General features: G+C 35.0%; 3 non-coding genes and 2 pseudogenes across 3 annotated transcripts; all 5 read right to left on the reverse strand.

Annotated features, from left to right (window-relative positions):
• Positions 1 to 171: 171 nt before the first annotated feature.
• Positions 172 to 243, reverse strand: LOC136119704 (small nucleolar RNA SNORD113/SNORD114 family). Its single transcript, XR_010655666.1, has one exon. It is a non-coding gene; the product is annotated as a small nucleolar RNA SNORD113/SNORD114 family (small nucleolar RNA).
• Positions 244 to 2,509: 2,266 nt separating this feature from the next.
• LOC136119709 (small nucleolar RNA SNORD113/SNORD114 family) lies at positions 2,510 to 2,592 on the reverse strand (annotated as a pseudogene).
• Positions 2,593 to 4,507: 1,915 nt separating this feature from the next.
• Positions 4,508 to 4,579, reverse strand: LOC136119708 (small nucleolar RNA SNORD113/SNORD114 family). The gene has a single exon (XR_010655670.1). It is a non-coding gene; the product is annotated as a small nucleolar RNA SNORD113/SNORD114 family (small nucleolar RNA).
• Positions 4,580 to 6,139: 1,560 nt separating this feature from the next.
• On the reverse strand, positions 6,140 to 6,209 carry LOC136119690 (small nucleolar RNA SNORD113/SNORD114 family; annotated as a pseudogene).
• Positions 6,210 to 8,521: 2,312 nt separating this feature from the next.
• Positions 8,522 to 8,593, reverse strand: LOC136119705 (small nucleolar RNA SNORD113/SNORD114 family). Its single transcript, XR_010655667.1, has one exon. It is a non-coding gene; the product is annotated as a small nucleolar RNA SNORD113/SNORD114 family (small nucleolar RNA).
• Positions 8,594 to 9,415: the final 822 nt, after the last annotated feature.

Here is a 9,415-nt window from a genome sequence, read left to right on the forward strand (position 1 = left end):
TCATTGGTCATCATTCATTTACACTTCTTCATTTATTCTTGCATTGCTTCACTTACAATACATTTCACAGGCATTAAGAACTAAACCTCAAGAACCACATCCTTGACTACTCCTGACTTTCGCTGTAAGCCCCTCTTCCACAAAGGAAATAAACAAGATTTTTTTTTTCTAATAAATCTCAAAGTTACAGAGCTTAATCAAAATCTTTGATTGATACATCTCAGAATACTCATCATTGGTCTATATTGGGCATCTTTTTCTTCCTTTTTTATGCATTGTTTATTCCTTTATTCATTGATTCACTAATAATAATATAATCAATTCTCATGAATCAAAAAGTCCAAGAACAACATCCTTGAATATCACTAATAACTGTCTATATGCCTATTTTCCACAGTACTAACAGACATTTTTTGCAATATATATATGTGCTTTTTGCACATATAGGTTAATCAGCATCCTTGCTTCATATCAGTCCCATTGGTCCATGCTTGGCCCTTTTCATTTAATGATGACGCAGTGAATAACTAAGGGACCCATAATCTCACTCCACAACTAGAACAATTTTTTCCATCTTCTTATGTGCTCCTCCCTCAAAAAATTAATAGCTTAAATCTTTATCAATGGAGCCATACTTAAATGAATTGCACTACAAAAATAAAACACAATGTGTTTTATTCTGTCACAAAGTGATGGAAACACCTGCATCTTTTTTATTGGACTTTAAGAGTACTAAATCAGGGCTTCCCTGTGGCACAGTGCTTAAGAATCCACCTGCCAATGCAGGGGACACGGGTTTGAGCCCTGGACCGGGAAGATCCCACATGCCACGGAGCAACTAAGCCCGTGCGCCACAACTACTGAGCCTGTGCTCTAGACATCGCAAGCCACAACTTCTGAGCCCGCGTGCCTAGAGTCCGTGCTCTGCAATGAGCCCGTGCTCCACAACAAGAGAAGCCACCGCAATGAGAAGGCTGCGCACCGCAACGAAGAGTAGCCCCCGCTCGCCGCAGCTAGAGAAAAACCGCGCACAGCAACGAAGACCCAACGCAGCCAAAAATAAATAAATAAATAAATTTATTTTTTAAAAAGAGTACTAAATCAGATTAATCAATCATAAATCCCAGTTCTGGTCTATGTTGGTGCTATTTGGTTTTATTTATTAATATACCCAATTATTACTTTGAAAACTTTAAGCAACACCCATAAACCAACCGCCCAACCCAAGAACATAAACTCTGTTACTTACATCACTCTCTTCTGTCCTTACCCACCAAATTTGTAAAAGCCAAGATCTTTAGCATTAGATAATGATTAAATCATCTGTAGTACGTTCACTTGGTGAAAACACAGACTTTCCAAAAAAGGAAAGAGCCTATAGTTAGATTTTCTTTAATGGGAGTTACTTTTTCAGTATTTGATTAATTATAAACTTGGGTCATTTAATAATCTCATCATTGCCCAAGAATGGCACTCTTTATTTGTTGATTCATTTAATTTTTATTTTTAAATAATACAATGAATACCAATATGAGAATAAGAAGCTTCATCTGTCATAAATTGTGTCTACATACTCCCTATTCATAAATTTAACAGCTTGGTGAGTGCTTTTAATGGATCTCACTTGTGCAAAATTGGATACATGTAAATCTTCGTTCTGTGGTATATTCTCACCAATTCACACAATTTTTTCTGATTTATATATCTAGTGATTCATTTATTGATTCACGTATATAACTAGGCATGAAATAAATTACCCATTTTTCTAAAGAATTTCTCCATGTGAATTTCTATATCAGTCCCATTGGTCCGTGCTTGACCACTTTTAGCCAAAGTGGGGAGAAACCCAGAATTCTCGTTCTTTATCTGGACAACATTTGGGTATAACTGGAGTAATCATTACCTCTGGTTCATAACACATGTTCCTCACTGGCCCTTCCTTGGCCTTCTTTTGAGTAACTAATCTATATATAAAATACATTCCTTCATTCTCTTATAACAACATATCAATATCAATGAAAAGCAAGGCACTGCATAAGACCACTGAATATTACTGCTTAGTGCTCCATGGACATAACTGACTAAATCCTCTTGATTTTTTTAAAAATAAGACTCAGCGAATAGAGTTAGATTAATCCTAACTCTGATCATATGACACAGTCTCAGTATTGGTTCATGTTTGGCCCTCTCTCAATAAGACAATTATTTAAGCAACTCTTTATGTAAACTTTTTTTTTCTCCTTTTCTAATTAAAACAACCAAACCAGCAATGAAAGCAGCAACCTGGACTCTGAGGTATCTCTGTCTATACTGTCCCTATGGAAGGGTTCAGAGCTTTGATCTCTTCATCTATGGAACCCCGTGTTTCAAACAGGCGCTAATAATAACCTTTATCACATAATTTCATAATTGGTCTCTGTGTGGCCCTCCTTATCTTCATTCATTTACATATTTCTTTATCCATTCATGAGTTCATTTCCCAGGGAGTTTACCTTCTGCTTTTTACTCAATAGACCACAGATTTTGAGATAGGAATTAATTACAATTTTGGATTCAGACCTAACCCCCACTCTAGGAGTCATCATTGGTCTAAGCTCAGCACTCTTTTTCTTCAGTACTTTATCCCTTTGTTTATTGATTCATTCACTAGTCCAATAATAACACAATCACTACATATAAATTACAGAATCTTGAGAATAAGATCCTTGAATGTTACTATGATCTATCTATATGCTCATTTCCTATAGAGTCAATAACACTAGATCTCTTTGCAATGACCCTCAATGTAGGACATATGTCCTTCCTCTCACTGAGATCTTTTGAAGGGAAAAATGTTGATATCAACTGGCATGTAAATATAAAAGAGAGTAGCAAACATCTCTGAAAATGTGTGAAACACTTCCGTCTTTTTGTAGGAGTCATCAGTTGTGCAGAAGTGAATTAAACATCATTACCTATGGTTCATAAGCTATTCTTGTCATTGGTAATGTACAGCCTTCTTTAATTTTATACTTTTATCGAGCCATGTATTTTTTTTAATATTTCAGTGAGCACAAATGAACAAATTCCCCTAGCCAAGAACATAAACTTTGAATGTTACCCACCTTGGTATGTATGCTTCTTAAACAGAGAAGCATTAGCCAAATGCTTCTTCATTAGATATGATTAAATCAGTTATGGTGTGTTAATTCTGAGGTGAAAAGCAGGCTTTAATGAAAAACCATGAATTTAGGTATGTTTAGAGGATACTAACTGTAGAGTTCTAGATTAGACCTAAAACTTGTTTCATTTCTTTGACCCAAGAATATCACTATTTTTTATTTACTCAATTATTTAATTTTCACTTTAAGTAATATAATGAACAACACTGAATCCACAGTCTAACCCACAAGTCAGAACTCTAACTCAGATTTCCTTTTTAATGACTCTTTCTTGTGCAAATTGGACAAATTTTAATCCTTGTTTTTCATGGCCCAAGCTTGACTCTTCTTTATGTATTCATTCACTCACTCACTCATTCATTCATTCAGTTAATTACTCATGGAGTAAGTTCACCAGCTGCTCATTATATAAAGAAAACAGAAAATGCTAAATTGGGCAGCAACCCAGAAACAAAATACTATTATGTGCATCTGTCTATGTGCACATTATGCAAAACAGGAAAAGCCTAGAGTTTTTTTAAAGTATGGAAATCAACTGTGTAAAACAGGATAATCACTATGCTTATTTCATAATAGAGCTCCTCATTGGTGTGCGATTTGCATCTTTTAAGGAAAATATGAATCCATTCATTCACAAACAGTAATATGTAATTATAATATGTCACTATTTTAATTATAACCCACCGGACAAAAACTTTCCAATAATATTAACATGTGATCATATACTCACAGTCAACCATCTTAAATTAATCATAACTCTCGTTATAGGACATATTCTCATCACTGGTCCATGATTTTTTTTCCATTAGATATTTAATTATTTGTGCAAACATTTTGCCCTTTTCTTAACAAAATAAATGATCAGTAACCCACCATCAATCCGTAATAACAACATTCAATCTTGGGCAGACTTGTCTGTTTGCTCCCTGCTGAAAGAGGTAAAACCTTGATATATTTATTTTCCTAGACCTCAGTGCTTCAGAAATATTTGAAAACATACTCTCATAATTGAACAGTGTATGGCTTTCCTTGTCTTTCCTCATTCCTTCGTGTCTTTCTTTACTCATGCATTGTTTCATTTATAATAAAAAAAAATCCATAGGGAAGGTGGGAGGGAGACGCAAAAGGGAGGAGAAATGGGGATATATGTATATGTATAGCTGATGCACTTTGTTATACAGCAGAAACTAACACACCATTGTAAAGCAATTATACTCCAAAAGAGATGTTAAGAAAAAAAAAAGCCATACCCAAGGAACACGTAGCCCAAGAACAGGATCCTGAATATTCCTTTCTTATGCCACAAGCACCCTTACCATAGAGTGAATAACTAGATCTCTTTTTATAACGACCTCAGAGCTCTAGAGTTTAATCAGAATCCTTAATTCCGACACCCCAAGACACTCATCATGGATCCAGACTTTGCATTTTTTGTCTTCTTCATTCATATCTTCCTTTCTGGATCATTTTTACATGCATAAATTATAATACAATCAATATCCATGAATTATAAATGCCAAGAACAAGATGAGTGATTGTTACTAAGGAAGGTCTGTTCACACTTGTCCCACAGAACTAATACATTTAATGTCTTCTTTCAATGCACCTCTGTGTTGCATGTACAGATTGATCAACAGTTGTGCTTCATAGCAATGCCATATTGATAAAAGGTCTTTGCTTGTCTCTTTACCTAATCTGTCCATATTGTAAAGATGGTAGAATAAAAACTATGAACCACCATCTTCCCTCACAACTAAAACAATGTAATTTTCTTCCTATGTTCTCCATCCTCAACAGGTAAATGACCTTGATCTTGATCAAGGAATGGATTTCTAAATATATTTGGGGGTCAAACTAAAATGGAATATTATGTGGCCCTAAAAATGATTAATCATGAACCTTGGTTCATAACATTCCCATTCTTGGTCGATGTTTGGTGTTCTTTAATTTTATTTATATATGTAAAACCAGTTTTTAAAAAATAACTCCTTAAAAATCCATGAACAAGCTCCCCAAATTAAGAACATGAACTTTAACAGTTATTTATATTGGTCTCTGTGCTCTTTACTGACAAAGGCCAACAGCTAAAATATTCGCCATTAGAAAATGATTGAGTTGGCTGTGGTATGTTCATTCAGTAAAGGAAAAAGCCAGTTCTAAATAGTCTACATTAGATGTTTTTAAATGGATGTGAGCTCTGCACTGCCAGATTAATCATAAACTTGGATCATATCACATTCTCATTATTGGTGCAAAAGCTGCAATCCTTTTTAATTTATCAACTTATTCTATTTTTAATTTTAAGCTATGTAGCAACAAGCATCATTGAATCCAACACCTAACTCAAGAATCAGGCTTTTAAACATCACGGTGCGTGACTGTATACTCCCTGCTCTTAGTTAATAGCTTACTAATTATTTTCACGAACTTTGTGCAGAATTAGATAAATTTTAAATCTAGCATCATGGCACATTCTCACAAATAATCCTAGCTTTATCTTACTTTATGACTGTACAAATCCTTTCATTTATTTATTTAATTTTCAATGGAATAATCTGACCAGGATTAGTCATTAACCTTACTTCACATTACATGCTCCATATTTGTTCATAGTCTGCCCTTTTTTAAATAATCATTTGAGATACAATCATATTAATTCAATAACTTATAACCATAAATAATTACCTGAGAATCTATACCTGAACACCAAAAATGCTAACAATTGCCCACAGGCTGATTACCCACAGAAATACATGACTAGATCACCCTCCCACCAACCCAGAATGCCAACATGGACACTCAGGTGTAACCTGTTTTGTCTTCATTCACTTACACATTTATTCATTTATTCATTCATGCACTCATTGATTCATTTACATCAATACACACCATAACCAGGAACAACTAAGACCTAAGAACAGATCCCCAGTTGGCTCTGAACTCTATTCCCCTAGAGGGAAAAACTAAGTCTTTTTCTAATGGACCTCAGAGTTAGGGTTTAATCAAAATTCTTGATTCATATACCCCAGAACTCTCATCATTGATCCAAGCTCTTGTTTATGGATTGTTTATGCCTTCATTATTTACTGGTTATTTCATTCATGGTTTCATTGAGTTAAAAAAAAAATGATTCCCGTGAATCACAAAAACCCAAGAGCAAGATCTTTGAATATTGCAGAGAGCTGTTACAGCTATTTATTCCCCACAGAGCTAGCAAATGAGGTCTATTTTCAATTGGCTCTCAGTGTTTCACATATAGATTAATCAATAACCTTGCATCATGTCCATCCCATGGGCATGTAGTTTTACTACTCCCTGCTTACTCATCTTTCATCTAATTTCTTCATCTTTTAAAAGTACTACAATGAACCTACTATCTTACCCCACAACTAGAGCACTGACAATACTTTCTATCTTTCTAGGTGCCCCCTCCTCCATGATTTAACAATCTAGACTGTTATCAGCTGAAAAATATTCTTAAAATGTTGTGCAAAAATAAAATGGAATATTAAGCAACTGTGAAAATGAATGCAAAACCCTCCAACTTTGTTTTTAATGGATCTCAGTTTCACTAAAATGGATCAGTCTTAACCCATGGTTCATTACACTTTCTCAGCAGTGGTCCATATGTGACATCTTTTGATTTTATGTCTGCAGTAGCCACTCATTCCTTTGAAACAATTCCATGGACCACATGAATTATCTTCAAACCAAGAACACAAACTTTTTTACTTACATGAGTCCCTTTGCTTTTTATCCACAGAAGTGACAGCCGAGATCTTCATCATTGGTAATGAATAAATCAGATTGGGGTATATTGAATCTGTGCAGTAAAAAACAGATTTTAGAAAACTGAAGAGGCAGTGTAGATTTTTTTTAAGAGACCTTAGTCTTACTGTAACAGATTTATCATAAAATCCTGTTTTCATCACACTCAGTTAGCCCAAGAATGGCCCTCTTTTTATTTATTTTTTAATTATTAATGTACATAATATGATGACAACTGCTAAATTTACATCCTAGTAGAATAATTAAGAACTATGCCTGTTCCAACTTCTTTCTATTAAACCTTACTCACATAGGTAAGAGCCCATATTACCTTCTTTATAGGTCTTCCTTGATTAGAATGAGGTGAATTTACATCATTGTTTCTTGATATATTCTCACCAGGTTTGACCCTACTTTATGACTTTATTCATATATTTGTTTATTTTTTATTTATTTACTCATGGAATAACTTGTTCATTTTTTCAAAGCAAATGCAAAATGGTCTAAAATACTATTATAGGTAACTATCTCTATGGCTCTTTACCCAAAGTGGGCATAGCTCAGTCCCCTTTTATTTATACGCATGGCAGAAGAGTACAGTGAGATTAATAAACCATTTTTAATGACACAATATACTCATTGGTCCATGTTTGCCCTCTTTTAAATAACCTCTTCCTTCATTCACGAACAATAATATCACTTACATACCTCAGGTAAGGATCCTAAATAACACTAACGTCTGCCCATAAACTCAATACCCACGGACTTCCCCGGTGGCGCAGTGGTTAAGAATCCACCTGCCAATGCAGGGGGCACGGGTTCGAGCCCTGGTCCAGGAAGATCCCACATGCTGCAGAGCAACTAAGCCCGTGCACCACAAATACTGAGCTCACGTGACACAACTGCTGAAGCTCGCGCACCTAGAGTCCATGTTCCACAACAAGAGAAGCCAACGCAATGAGAAGCCCATGCACTGCAACGAAGAGTAGCCCCGCTCGCCACAACTAGAGAAAGCCGGCGCGCAGCAATGAAGACCCAATGCAGTCATAAATAAATTTATAAAAACTCAATACCCACAGAATAACAACTAGATGTGTTTTTCAAAAATGATACTGGTTGAGACAAACTGATTTAATCATAACTCCTCTCATGTCATGAATTCTTAATATTGGCCCATGCTTGATCTTCTTTAATTAAGTAGTTCTGTAATCGATTATTACGTTTCCCTTTTCCCCCCTTTCTTAATAAAATTAATAACCACCAACCCAGAAACAACACTGACTCTTACATAGAGTTGCCCATAGTTCCTGATCAACATGTTAAATGCCTTGGACCCTTCATCTATTAGAACTCAACTCCTCACAAATGTTTTAAGAATAATCTGTTTTTCATCAGATACTCTCATTGTTGGTGGTTATCTTGCCCTCTTTGCCTTCATTAAATAATGCATTTATTTATTTACTCATTACTGATTCACTAATAAAAGGATCTATACCTAAGATCTATCAAAGCTAAGAGCAAGATGCCTGCATTCCTAACTTCAGCTACAAGTTCATGTCCCACCACGGCAGGAAATTAGGTTTGTTTTGATAATGGACCTCAGAGTTATGGGGTTTAATCAAAATCCTTGGTTTGGACACCTCAGAGTACTCATCAGTGATCTAGGCTTGGGCCTTTTTTCTTTATTCATTTATACATTTGTTTATTAATTCATTCATTGATTGACTAATCATTAATCAATATCCATTAATCACCACAAAGCAAGAATAAGATCTAAGAACATTACCACCTTCTGGTTTATGCTCATTTCTCTCAGAACTAATACACTCTTTCTACAATGGACCCCATTATAGCACATATGGATCAATCAACAGTCTTCATGCAAACCCAAACTCATCAGGGCCATTCTTGGTCCTTTAATCTTTCTTTAATTTGTTCAAATTTTAAATGTGCAACAAAACAATCCAGGAACATCTCATTTTACTTCACTAACAATTTTCCAGCTTTCCTTGTGTTTTGCCTCTCGATAGATTAGAAACCTAAATCTTTATCCCTGACAAATGTGTAAATCAACAGTGGTAAATAAATAAATAAAGCAAAATAGTAAACAACTGTAAAATGAATGAAGCAACCTCTTTTATCTTTTTTTTTTTTTTTTAAGTGGACCTCACTTGTTCAATCTTAGGTTAATCTGGGACTTCCCTGGCGGGCCAGTGGTTAAGACTCCGAGCTTCCAACGCAGCAGGCATGGGTTCGATCCCCGGTCAGATAACTAAGATGCCACATGCCACAGGGCATGGCCAATTAATCAATTTTAAAAATTGAAGAAGAAACAAAGTTGGGTTAATCTAATATTTCATTTCATGGCACATCTTGCCAGTGCTCAATTTTGACCCTTATTATGTATTTATCTATTTGCTTATCTATCATTTAATTTGATTAGTCATGGATTAATTTAATCATATGCCTGTAGTTAATTAACAAGA

Source organism: Phocoena phocoena, chromosome 2 (assembly GCF_963924675.1).
Source record: "Phocoena phocoena chromosome 2, mPhoPho1.1, whole genome shotgun sequence".
Taxonomy (NCBI): Eukaryota; Metazoa; Chordata; class Mammalia; order Artiodactyla; family Phocoenidae; genus Phocoena; species Phocoena phocoena.